Consider the following 15,883-nt stretch of genomic DNA (forward strand, 5'->3'; position numbering starts at 1 on the left):
GAAGCAGTGGGCTTAAACTGCAGTAAGGGAGGTTTAGGTTGGACATTAGGAAAAACTTCCCAACTGTTGGTGGTTAATCACTGGAATAAATTGCCTAAGGCGGTTGTGGAATCTCCATCAATGGAGATTTTTAAGAGCAGGTTAGACAAACACTTGTCAGGGATGGTCTAGATAAGACTTAGTCTTGCTGTAAGTGCAGGGGACTGGACTAAATGACCTCTTGAGGTCCCTTCCAGCCCTATGATTCTATGAAAGATTAGCTGGGTGTTGGCAATGTACTGTAAGCAGGGTAGGCTAAGTAGCTGAGGCACTCAGTCTATTCCTTCTCTAGAGGGAGACAGTAGCTAATGGATACAAAGGCGCTTTTGCTGGAAAATAGCCAAACATAGATGTTCAAATACAGCATTTTAATTGAAATTCCAGAATAACTTTCCTGGGATGCCTGGTGTTGTGAGCTGCATGCAATGCTGCAAACTTATATTCAACCTTGTGTTGGATTTTGAATATTTTTGGGAGTGCAAGTATAACACAAATCACTTCCCTTCGTACCTAATCTGCCCCTTAAAAACAGACATGAGAAAAGTATGAAGTCCTACTCATTCCTTGCCTCTAACGCCGACTTCCATGCACCATGTTGACTCTTCCTCAATGTTTAATACAAATTCTTTCCTTCCTGCCCTTTGTAGCTGACCTGTTCTCTGTAGCCTCTCAAAGGGCTTTTTGTTAACTTTCAAAAGCAGCTGTGATTACCAAATCTCTCCTATTCCACCTAGTTATAACATCAGGGGAAAGCAATCTTCATTCAGGAATTTTCCAACTTTTGAGTGCTAGACTTTGCAACTTTAATGTTCTTTTAATGAAGTGTTTTGGTGTGTAACTTGCAATTTTTTTAAACTAAAGAACAAAATTCCATTATGTGGAACCATATTGGCCACTCCATGTGCATCAGCAGAGTTGGGACTTGTAGAGGCATAACACAGACAGCTAGCTCAGAAGCTAACGGAACTAGTAGCGATAGTAGGCTGTTATCCTATTGGTGAAGCGGCCCTTAGCAGAAGTGAGACACACACTTTGCCAGTGTGATTTAGATTTATTTGCTGATAGTGGAAGGACGTTAGGACTCCAAGTTTTTGGAGGGGAGTGATCCTTAGGAGTTGCAGACGCTGTCCCCTTCTATCCCATTCTCCTCTGCTCTCAGCCTTTCTGTTCTCCTATCTCTCTCCCCACTGCGTCTCAGAGCCTGCCCCTGACCTTGATGCCCCTGGCTGCTGACTTCCTGCATTCCAGTCAGGCTGTTGACTCCTCACTCTCTGGGCTCTAGCAGGTGGAGCAGTGAGTGCACAGCCCAGGCAGGCTGCCTGCTCTCCATTCTGCTGCCCTGTGCCGGGGCTGTCCCTGGCACTTGCAAGAAAAGTACCCCTGGCCCCAGCGTGGATCATACTCCGTCAGATGTGTGAGGGGTCTTGCTGGCTGTGGTTGGCATGTAGCGCTGGGGTGGTAGAGAATCGTTGGATAACTTTGCCGTCAGCCTCTAACAAATCTTTATGGGGTATGTGCAAAGAGCTGTTTTCACAGGCTTATAACCAAATTTGTATCGATTTTCCCTGAGATGGCAAAAGTCACGTCTCTGACTTCAGGGAAATGTCATTGCTCCAAAGAACGGAGGCCCTAGAGCTTCTGAGCGAAATTGTTATAAGAATTTAACAGCCGCAAAATGATGTGTGATCCACCAGCATTGTTCTTGGAAACAGCAGCCCCGTTTCTGCTGAAATCTTCTAAAAAAAAAAAAATTAGCCCATGGCAGACAGCTGCCATGGAAAGCTTCAGCCTGAATGGTTCAAGTTTGGCAAATTTATAAGTGACTGAAAACAGGGCTTTATAATGCAAACTGTTAGGCTACCTTAACTCTAGGTGGTGCCTATAATGTTACAGTATCATGTAGACATCCTATGTGGGGTCCTATTCTACTAGGCACCTTACAAACATGCAGTATGAGACAGGCCCTACCCAAAGAATTTACAGTCTAAATAGACAAGACAGACAAACGGTGGGACAGAAAACAAACGGAGATGAAGAGATGTGTCCAAGGTCACACAGCAGGTTGGTAGCAGACACAGAACCTAGGTTTCCTTAATCCCAGGCCAGTCCCTACCCTCAGCCCATGCTGCCCTCTCTGTCCAATGTCTTTATATTAGCCACCATTAGAGACGTATATGCATTTCAGAGACATAAAGGCAACTCGTTTTAATTTTGACAACGCTGCTACCATCGCTGGAGTGGAGAAGTCTTCTGTAGTGCCTGCTGAATGGAATCAGGCTGTCATCCCAGCACTTCCACAGTGCCAGACCCAAGAACATAGTGCATGTCACAGACTGAGTCCTTCCAGTACATTGTTCCTCTGATTCCTGCATGGGAGGCCAGTAATGTTTATGGTGTATCTGCAATGGAATTAATTTTTAGATGGGTGCATCTTGTGACTGTATTGTTCCTCCCTCATCTGCTGGACCATTCTTCATCAGAACGTTATATAACCCAAGTCCCTTGCCCGAATGAATTTAAAACATACAGGAGCTTTCATTCTAATATTCCAGAAGAAAACCATATATTCCCAAAGCCTGGTATGTTTTGATTCAGGCTTTTATTTTTAGCGGAGGTGTGCCTGTCTCCGACTCTTAAAATACGCCAATTATCAAATAGCTTTCTGAAGAGATCAGTTATGCTATTTTTGTTCATGGCTATGCCCAACATGCTGGGAGAGAGTTACAGAATTTAGACCTATGGGAGACTTTTGTCCCTGCCTTGGTTAGTCAAAGCGTTGTCCTCTACAATAAATTCTGCTCTCTGTGAGAATGGTAAGGTAGCAAATGGGTCTGTACAAGTCTCAACAGCATCCATCCACTTCTCAAAGTCAAGTTTAACCAGGCTCGAGGACCTAAAAGAACTGATGCCAAGCATGGTTCAGTCCTCGCAAGCCGCCCTTGAAATTCCAATTTACAGAATCAGTTGCTGCAGACGCAGGATGGATTACATCAAATTTTCATCCACACCTGTAGTTGCCAGAGACACCTGGGCCTGTGATTCTGCCAAGCCAAGAAGCTGGTCTCTATGCTGTGCTGAGCAGAACAGACTCATCAGGAATTCTCTCGATATGCTGGTCATGAAATATGGAGAAAGACTAGCGCACTGCTGTCGTCCTCCTCCTCCAGAGATGTGGAGAGCACAGTTCTGCTGGGAGGAGCCCTTGATCCTGCCATTTCTCCTCCTCCAGATTCAATAGAAAAAAATCTGGTCCCCACCAAATGGGGAATGTGGCAATAGAGGATTCAGAGAAGGAAAGTTTGGGTGGGACCCAGGGATCTGCCAGCTATATACACATGCCTATACAGAAGATCTGGGTTCAGTGGGTAGAGCTTGCCTAGGAGATGAAACCAATGCACTGCGACTGGACAAAGACAGTGAGCATCTCCCCCATGATTCTTCGGGCTGACTTAACTTTTGACCTGTGGACTCACTCCTAAAGTAGAGAACACACCCCTGATGTTTCTTGAGGAATCTCGTGTTATGCTGCTATGAACTTTTGGTAGTCATCACTTATCATGATTACTCTACCAACAGGGCCTCCTCTTTGATTGCTGGCAGGTGCCTCAGCTTTTTACAGCCGAGGAGAAATCTGACACATAAATGAGTCCTAGTAATGAGAAAGAAAAGTGCAGCCCCTCTCAGGCCATCACCAGTTTCCCAGGAACTACCATAGAACGTCCATCAACCACAGTGGAACGTCTATGGGGACAGGTGCTACACCTTGGTTTATGGCACTAAAGAAGCCTTAACAAAAACAAGAAATACAAGTTCAGGGTGGAAACCCTGTCTTCAGTGTTCTCCACTTAGCTCCGGCTGGAAAATTCATATGAAACATATCAATTTTAAAAAAAAGGCCTTTTATGAGAAATTGAAATTTTTTGAAAAAAACTTTCAGTTCAAAGAAAAAATTCCAGGTTTTGACTAAAGTGTATGTGTTTTATTTCCCTCATTCCTTTTCCTCACTTTTCATGATTAAAATGGGGGTAGGGAGGAAAGTGGGGTAGCAGGGGAACAAAAACTGAAGAAATATAATATTGGTAGCAAACTTTCACTTTAAAAAAAAAATCCCCAATTGTTCCTTTTCAAAAATCTTCAGAATGACATTTATAAACGGAAAGAAATTGCAAAAAATTATTAGTATTCTCTGCCAAGCCTATCCCCACTGTTTACCCCAATGACTCTGACTTCCTATTGCTAATGGTCCTTGCTGAGTCAGACCTGTTAGTTTTTGTTTAAACCCAGATGCGTGTGGTTGGATTTTCTTTAAGTATCTTCAAAAATTGACATGAGAAGTGATTACACTTTTGGGGCAGATCCTGTTCTAGAGAAATCTAATTATGTGATGTATTGAGGACTGTCTTGGAAATGCATGCTATTATTTTATGAGCAGTGGGTTTTTCCTGGGCCCACTTGCAGGCGACAGGGGCTCTGTAGGCAAGTGTGTATGCAGTGTAAGATAGTTCAAGCTACTTGGGGTTAAGCAGAGAACACAGAAAGGAAATGTGTTAAACAGTTATGAAACATACCATGGCAGTTTCCTGTGGGTAATTGCTGGTGTTGGAATGGACAATCTCTGCGAGCCAGGCCTACCAGCAGTTAATTTGCAGCCAATCAGCTACAGTAAGGTAGGGTGTGATTTGTCTCATGCTAGGGAGCAGCCTGCTTTGTGTCGCTCTGATCTTGTGAATTATTTTGAATTCTAAAAAATCAAGTAGTGTTACATTGTTATTTAATTTCTCTGTGTGTATGCTGTGAACACAACACATGATTGCCTGTTTACTGAAGCAGGAGAATATAGCTTGGTGTGGCTTTTGCTGGACAAACAAATACTGGCCTTATCCCACACGGTTCAAAAGAAGAGTCCCGCATTATTTCTAGGCTAAAAAGAAGGCAGGAGCTTTTCCTTTTGACCCGTGATGAATAAGATTAGTGCTTGCTTGCATAGCAAAAGCACTATTTTTTTCAGGAAGGCTAATTTTATTTAGAAGACTTGGATGAGGTGAGGACAGCATAAGAACGCAAAACTTCTGTAATAAAATATATATGACTGGTTGACTTTGTATGAAAGTTTTGTGATGGTTACAAAAGTTACAGGGAGAAAATGACTTTTGGCAAGTAAATATCCAACGTTCAGAAACTTCCTGACGGGTCTGATAAAGCTGATGTGGGTTTTTAGGACTTTCCATGGACTTGATTAAGTTATTAGTTAAGGTTTTGGCTTTTGGTGCATCAGTAGAACAGTCTATGTTTGGGGCTTATGGTTTCTGATCTTTATTTTAAGCCTCTTGCAGTGAATCTTCTGTTTTTGGAAAGGGAGGTCACCTAAAATCATGTATTTGTAATCTCAGAGGAGCTGTCTGGTTCCGCATCATTCGCAGAATATAATTAGACCAGCGGGGATGCAGACCTTTGAGGAGCCTATTAGTTCTCAGTTGTTGAGAATCTGATTGTAAAGTGTCCAGTTTTTGTTTTTAAGCATGTCTGTCTTTAGTCCCACATCACACAGTCACAAGCTGACTAAGGCCGGGTGTTCAACCTCTTCTCTGTGGGAAGCCGAGGTTTCAAAACACTGAACATTAAAGCATTAGCACTTGGTTTTGTGAAACTGTTGCTCCCACAGTTGAAAGGTTAAACAGATCCAGCCACGGTTAAAGATCTGTGAAGAATAGGAATGCACTTGGGGCGTGTGTGTATGTGTGTGTTAGTCTTTGAACAGGCACTGGAGAGAGAGGCTCATTGTGGAAAGAAGCTGATTTGATCAAGTGAATTTTCTCTTACCAGTGTTTTTACCTAGGTCTATCTAGCAAGCACCACTTTGACCCATCAAAATGGAGATGAATCAGTCCCTGTGTCAAGCTTGTATCTGAAAAGAGCTCTTCATATCACACTTCACTGCAGTCAAGTGATTGGAAAGACAAGTGGCTCTGGTGAAGTGCTGCTTGCATGGTCTGTGGGGAAAAGCAGGATTGCCCTCCTGTTAGCCCAGGAATCTAGCTTTCCACTGGCAACTGTATGCTGGAAAGTGCTCCTTCATTTCAGATCCCTTGTGATTCCTCACTCAGCTGCAGACCACAGGGTGGGATTTGCCATGGATATTAATGGGAGTGGAGTTGGGCCGGTGCTGACAATCCCACTCCATGTCTGTGATGGCCTGGAACATGAGGTCAGTGCTAGTCCGGGAAGGGGATGCATAGTGGGATTGTCAGATTTCCCCCTGCACTTAATTTGCCAAAACGTGGACTGCAGATTGCAGCATTGCATGCTATCAAACATCCATGGGCAGGCGTCTGTTAGATATCGGAAGTGTTTAGCTAAGAGCTACTGTCTTAAAAAATCCAGCCATAATCACCTATTCAACTGGCTCTTTGATTAGTGTCAGTAGTGGTTCAGCGGCTCTTGTTTCTTAGCTCCATAGTGCTCCTAGGAGAAGACTTCATGGCTTTTTAGAGCCTCAGAGGCCAGCTAGAAGAACAACCGATGTCACAGCGCCTTGGTGTTCTTACCTCTTGAAATCAGCTAGTCAAGTCATAGTCTACATGGAATAGATTGATCCAATGTTCTAGCAATCCATCCACTCCATCGCCCCGAGAAAGCCAAGATCCTAGGTGTAAGATTCATGTGTAATATAGGTTTCACATGTATGTGTACAGATGAACAACTGGCCAAAAACATTCCTGTATCTCTTAATTTGCTCTCTCGTTATTCATTAGCTACAGCACAACATCACAAACTCATACAACACTCCACAAACGAGCGTGCAGTGAGACACTCCCTACCCCCAAAATTGTAGAGGAATAATCCATTCTGGTGCGATAGTCTGATTATTTTAGACTAACAAGAAGCCATTGCACAGATGTCCTACTGGTACACTCTTTATCCATTCTGTTTGGGAAATTGCCCTATCTTGTCTTCCATCCCATATGTCATTGGCTGGAATCCAGTAAGTATCTTTTTTCAGGCATCTGAGAGGGTAATAAGCCCCTGTCTATCACGCATGCACAAATGCTGCTTTCCCGTGGCGAGCAAGTAGTAGTGTGTGTTGTGATATCATTCCACCTTTGGAAGCTGAGTTCACCAACAGGCTTTCAAGTACTGGCCTCTCTATCGAGGAGGTTATATTGTCTGCATTCTCTTGCCGTAGTTTTAAAAATGATCTGTGCATAAAGGAAAGCAATACTGAGCAGCTCTTAGCTTTTGCGGTTCTAATTTGTATTGGTATTGCCATAGTTAGAAACTCAGAGCCCAAGCCATAGACTGGGACCTCTTTGTGTACAAACACAGGACTGAAAGATGGTCCCTGCCCCAAAGAGTTTGTTCTAAGACCAGAGACAACAGGGGAAGCACAAGGAAATGAGGAGACAATGTGGGTCGGTATGAATGGATGGTGGTCTCCATATAGACCCTTCAGTGTTCAGATGTGGATGGGATACCTGAAGTTTGATTAAAAGGAGCCAATAAGCAAAGAAGAAATAAAACAACTAAGATTTGGAATAAACACTCCCTGATGTGCTGTGTCGTGCTGTAACTCGTCCTGGCAGGGGGATAGATACAATGATGTATGTCCTGTCTCTAGCACAACGGGGCCCTGATTCTTCTGGATAATATATGAAAATAACCCAAGTTCTTTTTCCATTGCTAACGAATATGATCCCATGTGGTGGTTGTAAAATTTAGCATGAACGATCATGCAATAACTATGTGCTCTGCCCAACAGGTCAGAATGTAACAATGAGGCCCCAGAGGCTCAGGTAGTATAAATTAGCACACAGCAGTGCTATGTTTGTTTATGCCAGCTGAGGAACTGGCCTTGTTTTCCTAGTCCAGAAATGTTAGAACTAGTTGAAAGACCTTCTGCTACGTGTTTTTCTGTTGCCCAACACTGCAGCATGCAGAAGAATCCCTGGTAGGTAGCAATACTAGCTTTTTTTCTTTGTTAAAGTTAGCCAAAAAAATTCAAGTCACTAAATGGGAGACCCTGATTTAATGGTCTTTGACGGACAAGACACTGTGTGTAATACGAAGCCACACCGGCAGATGACTGTTACAATTTCAGTTGCAATTCAGCTGTGATGATCATGCAATGTGATGCGTATTGTCAAACCTGCTTTGACACTTGAGTGAATGAGGGATGGAGGCTGGGGAAAATATCGACTAATAAATCACATATTATACATTTCTAGAGATTTGAGTTAATATCCATTTCACCCAGGAGGCTCTACTGGTGTCTCTTTCAACAATTAGTAATCAGCTGTACTTAAACATTACCATTCAATAATGTTTATTTGTTTAAGTCTGTTCTATGCAGGTTAGGCACCAAAACCAAATGGCTGGCATTTGAGTATCACAGTTGGGGCCATGTATATCATACAGCTCGTTGTATCGAGCAGCTTGACCTGGTGGTTGGATTTCTAATGGCAGAAACTAAATATACACAATACGGTCTTATCTGAATTCTCCTACCAGTGCAGCATTTCAGTTCCATTACCCTATCTCCCTCGTAATCTCTCCATTATCCAGCCTGCTGGCCTAATAGCCTCTGTGCGACCAGGGAGAGATGTTTCACTGGTGGTAACTAGATTGATTTCTCCGCGTTGTAATTGCCTTTCTTTTACCTGACACTGGGTGTGGTAAGAAAATAATAATCCACCCAAATAAGTATTGCTAACCTGCAGGCTCCCTTGGTTCTGTGATTAGAGACTAGTGTTCTCTTTGGGTATTGATTTCCTGCTTGTCCAGAGTGACGTAGTCCATGTTCTACTTCTTTGCCATAGGAGTCACCTTTGATTTATGTTTGTATTTGGTTTGAGTCGTGAACTTTAAAAAAACAAAAACAAAAAACAAAAAAAAAACCACAGAGAGAAATTAGCATAAGAAGGAGGCCTCCTGTTGTGCTGTCCAGATACAAGTGCCCAGGGCTGAAAGGGCATCCGGTTACATGACAACGTTCAAAGAAGAGTCCGAGAGAATTCCTTGACTTGTGGGGAAGGGAGAAGTGGCTTGTGCAACATGCGTGAGATTAATTTGCACAGCAGAGCTGTGCCACAGAGGCCCTGGTGCAAAGGGTCCCGTGTTCTTTTGCAAACAGCTCTCATTTCAGGCCTGACAAACTCTCACCCTGTGAGACATGGGTGCGGTGTAATTTCTCCATAGGGGTTAACGTGAGGTATGTTCCGAAAGCTCGTATTTTATCAAGACTCATCAAGAGGGAGCGAATGGCTAACAGTGAAGGAATAGTGTAACTAAAGCATGCTTCAGGGTCTTGGAGTAAAAGCTAGTCAGCGGGGGATAATATATCTCGGTGATGTCATCCCTCCTTGGTTAGCCAGTGATGTAATGCAAGACTGAGGGGTTAGGCTAGATGCCCCTTCTAGCCCCTTCTAGCCCTATGGTTCTAAGGGCTGGTCTACACTTAAAACTTACAGCGGCACAGCTGTACTGATACAGCTGTGCCACTGTAAGAGCCCTTGTGAAGCCACATTATGTCGACGGAGAGAGCTCTCCTGCCGACATAATCAAACCATCTAAACAAGTGGCGGTAGCTATGGCGGCAGGAGAGTGTCTCCCACCGACATAGTATTGTCAACACTAGCACTTATGTCAGCAAAATTGATGTCGCTCAGGGGTGTGTCTAGAGTAGACAAGGCCTAACGCAGGGCGGGGAGAGGTGCTAGGTCTCCATTCATTCCCTTCTTTCTTAAATAAACCTCTGACATTATTACAAGTTGGGCGCGTTATCCAAGAGCGGTGGTTTTGGGTAAAACTAACACACTGGGGCACCCCGCTCCTTTGGGCTGGGATTTCTGCGAGTAGCCAGCCTCAGGGGCTGGATCTCCCAAGGGAACGGTTCAAAAGGCCTCAGGGAATAGCATGCACTTCTCGCTAACCTGCAAGGGATGCAGACAGGGCTGGCAAGCTCAGAGGAGAGTGTTTGGGTGGCTAACAGGCTGGTGGCCTTAGGGAGTGAACATCCAGCCTTCTCAGGCATGGCTACTTCCCCCTAGAGGCAGGGGGTAGCAAGGTGACTCAGTCCTGGGTACCCGGGAACCGTCCCAAGGTTATTGCAAAGTTGTGACTGTGATAACGTTAGCTACCCTGCAAAGAATCCTATAGATTATGGAACGTAACACGGTGTTTAGGTGTGAGGACTCCGAAGTTCTCTTCTTGACAATACTACTGAGCCTCAGTCTGCCCTGGGACAGCTCGCTAAACACCCGTCGGCCTGTTTCCCTGCTGGGTGTGTTACTACTTCAATCACCATCCTAGGGGGCAGGTGGGAGGGCTGGGATGAAGGTGTGAAGCGTAACGCTTTGCTGACAAAGCCCTCTGAGAGGCACTATGCACGTCCACCTGCTCTGTGTCATGCCTCTTTGCTTCTAACGTGCGAGTTGCATGGTAGCTTTTAGCATGACCGGGATAAACCAGAGTTAATTCACTGTCAGACCTGTGGGGGCTGCCTCTTCTCACAGCCTCTTTCTTCAACCCAAGGGAGGAGGCTGCGATGGCGACTCATGGGGATCAGTAACATCCGAATCAGGGAGGGGAAAATGAGCAAAGGGCTGGGAAAAATGAAATTCTGAGATCCAATCCCACCGCTGCCAGCGTGTTGCTTTGTGGCCATGAGCATGTCATATCACTGCTCTGTGCCTCCATTTCCTTTCTCCAAAATGGGATAAAACCTAACTCACAAGGATCCTTTGACTCTTAAAGCTTGCACAGAGTTCTGCCTTGGTAAAGGTTTTGTTTTGTTTTTAGTTTTAGCCCTCTGAAGTGATAGGAACTGTAGGGGAGGATCTGCTTCTCAAATCGTTACTTACTTAGGGCTTGTCTACACTTACCTCCGAGATTCAGCAGCAGTCGACTGGAGTTACGCAAGCTACGCAAAAAACTTGTGTAACTCCCATCGACGTCTCTGCTTCTCTTCTGCACGCCGTCTTCACTGCACTGCGCCGACGGGAACCGCGTGTCTGTCGACACAGCGCTACGCCACTTGAGAAGGTGGTCTTCGTACATCGATTTCTGGATCGACTGAGCAGGTCTTCACTGACCGCTCAGTCGATCCAGAGAAATCGATCTGACGGTGGCGACTTTGCCATAGTCTTAGAGACCCTGAATGTTGTGCAGCATTCTCTTAGAAGTCTGTAGGGCTGACGTACAAACAAGTTACTCAGTGAGGTTCCCCTCTAGTCAAGACAAGTAGCAGAAATAGTTTCCACGCCCTTGCAAACCATCCTGGGGTTCAGTCATTTTCCTGTAGCATACTGACACTAAGCAACTCGGTTTGTACTAATCTGAACATCGAGGAATAATCGACAGTTCAGGCTGCATCTGTCATTTCCAAAACATGGTCAATAATTATTTAAAATGTAAACCGAGGCAACAAGACCAGAGTGAGCTCATCTGGATCAGACCCGGCAGTCCCAGCTGCATTATTAATTCAGGGAATGTGGTTGTAAATTGGCCAAGAACATACAGCGGATGAGGTTACCAGTGCTGCTGCCTCTGCGCACTGGTGTATCTGATGGATGCTTTGCAAAGATCCAGTTTGGTTTTTTGCATTGTTCAGACAAAATCTAAGATGCCATCTGTATGAAATGGGCGTTCTGCTGTTTCCCAACTTGAGGCTGCTTTAAATGCTAGACAGAGGAATTAGACATGCATGTTTGGAAGGGCGTATATGCCTCCAGACATAACATGACTGGAGCCATCCCTGTGTACCTGGGGAGAGCTGTGAATAGCTCTCTGAGCTATGACGAGATGACTGGCTGTGTCTTTCCCAGCTGCGAGTGCGAGAAGTGCTGTTGATTGTTTTTCATATATTTCCTTTCCTCCTCTGTAGTGCTCTATAAACTCCAGCCAGTAACGTGTCAAGAACCATCCCCAGCCTGGCGCAGACCACAGTGCGGGTCTTGGGCTTCTCTCCTCTCCCCATCCAGGTAGCTGTCTTCTACCATCCACTCAGCTCCTCCCCATCAGTCTCTCTTGCTGATCTTGGCACCCCTCACTCTCTTCCTCCCCTCCCACACTCCTCCTCAGTGATATCAGCTTCCAGGCCGATGGCCCGTGTGACCCCTTAGCGGCACGGTTCCATGCTCTCACCTCTCCGTTCAGCCGGCAGCCCTGATTCAACTCTTTACCTCAGCGAAAAGGCTTCTCACTTGACGGGGTCTTTGCCAGGCACTGCTCTCTTGGTTGCAGGTACCCCTCCCCGACCATAACCTGGTCTCCTTCAGCATCACCCATCAACCCCCGCCTGGGGCCCTGTCACTCAGCCTGTCCATGACTTCCAGGCCATCAGCATGAATCTTGTCTGCTCTCAGCCCCTCTCTTCCTTTCTTCTAGTGACCGGGTGGTCGACCTGCCCCATGCTTCGCTCTCTCTTATCACAAAACCCACCCTGCCAGACCCCAGTACTTGTTCGCCCCCAGCGTCCGCTTTCCCCACTCCTGCTCGCAAGCTGCGGAGCGACTCTGGCAGAAATCCCAAGATCAGACTGACTTGCCCACATGCTCAGGGTTTAGTGGATCGCCATATTTGGGGTCAGGAAGGAATTTTCCCTCAGGGCAGATTGGCAGAGGCCCTGGGGGTTTTTCACTTTCCTCTGCGGCATGGGGCACGGCTCACTTGCTGGTGGATTCTCTGTACCTGGAAGCCTTCAGTAACTCAGTCATAGGTTAGGGGTCTATGACGGGAATGGGTGGGTGAAGTTCTGTGGCCTGCGTTGTGCAGGAGGTCAGACTAGAAGATCATTTTGGTCACTTCTGACCTTAGCGTCTATGAGACTGACTTACTCCACTACATGCTTGTTCTACCCTCTTCCTCAGGAAGCAGCTCCACCACTCCAGCTTTTCCCCACCTTTTCCTCACTCCTCAAACCCTCCCTTCCTCCTTCTCCGCTTCTCTCTCTAGGCAGGATCTCGCTGATTTCTTTCCAGAGAAAATTGACAAAATACCAAGTGACGTTGCCCTTCTCCTTCCCCAACTCTTCCCTCCTCCCAGCCATCCCAGATGCAGAAGTGTCTCCTGCTCTGCTTTCTTCCTCTGAACCCCCACTTTCTCCACATCCCATCTCCTGATCTCCTTGAGAGCCACTCTCATCCTCTCCTTTACCTCTCACTTGCCTCTGGCTCTTTCTCTTCCCAATAGAGACATGCTCCCATCTCTCCCATCTTAAAACAACCCACCCTTGACCCTGCTTGCCTCTCCCGATGACACCCCATCTCCTTTTATCTCTAAGCTCATGAAATGCACGCTTTACAGTCATTGTTCAGCGCTCCTCCCCTTCAGTTCCTCTACAATCAGCTTCCACCCCTTGCACTTCACTAAAACGTCTCTCGCCAAAGTCTCTGATGACCTTTTCCTACCCCGAGCTCTGAAGCAGTACTCCATCTTCATCCGCCTTGACATGTCAGCTGCCTTTCACACCATCAAGCATGTGCCTCTTCTTGAAATCTTGTCCTCCCTTGGTTTCCATGGTTCTGGCCTCTCCTGGTTCTCCCCCTACCTTTAATTGCTCCTTCGGAGGATTTTCCTTACCCTACATAACTATCTGTGGGAGTTCCTCAGGGCTCCGTCATGGATCCCCTTTTCCTCCCCCTCTAAACCTTCTCTGGGTTGTCTTATAGGCAAATACAAATTCAGCTACCCTCTCTGTGCTGATGACTCACAGATCTACCGCTCTGTTCTTCTGTCCAAACACAAATCTCAGCCTGTTTTTCTGACATCACCTTGCAGATGTCCTAGTCAGCTGAAGCTCCATATGGTGTGACATGCCCTGGGGTGCAACCTGGACTGTGGAACCCCTGTTGCTCCTGTAACTCTCCTGCCCAGGCTGTCTCCTACACTGCAATGCTAGGGAAAAGCAAACCCCCCCAGGCTCTGTTCACTCAGCCATCAGTGTGTGGAGGCACACCCAAAATTACACTAAGGATCTCCCAAGCCACTCATGAACTACCTACAGGAAGACCTCAGTTAATTCCCTCCAGTCCCAGCCTTGCACCCCAAAAATGTGCATCTTACACTGCTCCTGCCCCTCTTGATCAGTGCAATCTCATGAATTAGTTCGCCGCTCCTTCAAAGGGTGGAGCACATGTGCCGGCCTTTGTAAGCTGAGCTGTTCCCCCAAACACTTTAGATAAACTCACGGGTAACGATTAAACACTGAAGTAAGTTTATGAACTACAGAAGGATAGACTGTAAGTGATTCACTGGGATAGGCAGAAGATTAGCATTGGTTACAAAAGGAAATAAAATAGCAAAACCGCAATCTAAACTCTAAATTTATCAGGCTAATAATTCTAAAAGCAAGAGGATTTCTCTCACCCAAAGCGTCACAGCAGTTCATGCTCGTGGAACGCCTTTCCAGTTAGTTTCCCTAAGTCTCAATGGAGACTGCTTTGTGTTCCAGATTGTGACGGGGCACTGGGCGCAGCCAGGCTGATTCAGCCCCCTGCCGCTGGTGCCCTAATGTGCAGGTGGCGGAGTCCCACCCTCGGTGCGCCAGAGGCTGGTCTTGGCAGGCGTTACCAAGATTGGAGACCTCCTGGATTATGACTGGGTGGATCCCCAAGCGCTGGAGTGGCGCATGGGGCTCTCCACCCTTCAAAACCCTCGGCACGTAGTCCAGGAGGTGAGGGCAGCCTTGCCCCCCCCTTGCTGCTCCGGCCTACCTCGAGTGGGTCCTTAGGGCGGGTGCTCCCCGCCTGCACCTCACCCCAGGCTCTCCAGACCTCTTCATAAGGCCCCTGCCGCGCAACCCCCCCCCCGGCTGCCTCCTCCGCACACCCCAAGCCGGCTGCGGGATCTGCAGTTGGTGTGCTTCCAAACCGCACCACAGGCACATCTCCATGCGCTCGTGCTCCACACTCTTCATTTCCTCACCCTCGTGTCCCGCCCTGACACCACGGGGTGGGACCTCTGACCACCTGTCGAGGGTGAGGAACCCCAGTGGGCCGGTCTGTATTCCACCTTGGTTCCACGGCCCACCGGGCATATCGGCTGGCGGCTCCTTCATGGAGCCACGAGCACGGGCGTGTACCTGGCGTGGTTCACCCCCCGTCCCGAAGCCTGTCCCTTTTGTAGCGTGAGGGAGACCCTGGCGCATGTTTAACTGGAGTGCGCCAGGCTGCAGCCCCTATTCTACCTCCCCCAGAACCTCCTGCTGAGGTTCTGGCAGCACTTCTCCCCACACCTTCTGAGCTTACATGCACCCTGGCCACACAAAGTCACGGGACCTCCTCGTCAACCTCCTCCTCGCCTTGGCCAAGGCAGCCATCTACAACGCCAGGGAGAGGAGGCTGGCTGAGGAGGTGCCCTGCAACTTCCCTTCCTCCGTCCGTTCCTCCGTCCGATCACGTCTCCGGGCAGAGTTCCTCTGGGCCGCGTCGGCTGACTCCTTGGCTACTTTTGAGGAGCAGTGGGCGCTGTCCGGGGTTCTCTGCTTGGTGTCTCCCTCAGCTTCCCTCTGTTTAGCTCTTTGACCTCCACACCCATCCCTGTTTTTTCATTCGTTGTCCCCCGTAATTAATTGAGTTCAGGTCCAGTCGCTCCAGTCCCCTCAGGCTGGGGGAGGGGCATCCTGGTACTCAGATAGTCCTGGGGCCCTAATTGGAAGGCGTGGGAAAAGGCTGAGTAAACCCTGCATAGGATGGGTTGACAAGGAGCAGCTGCTGGACTTGTTAGGCCAGGCCCCACAAAGGCGCCCAGGAAGGAAGTGCAGGGGGGAGGAAACGGCCCGCAGAGGGAGAAGCTGCAGCAGAGGGTGTGAGTGTCCCTTGACCCGTGGCTGGAGCAGAGAGGCCCTTGG

This window comes from Emydura macquarii, unplaced genomic scaffold, assembly GCF_026122565.2.
Source record: "Emydura macquarii macquarii isolate MOO-44397 ecotype Brisbane River unplaced genomic scaffold, CSIRO-AGI_Emac_v2 contig_1551, whole genome shotgun sequence".
NCBI classification, from domain to species: domain Eukaryota; kingdom Metazoa; phylum Chordata; order Testudines; family Chelidae; genus Emydura; species Emydura macquarii.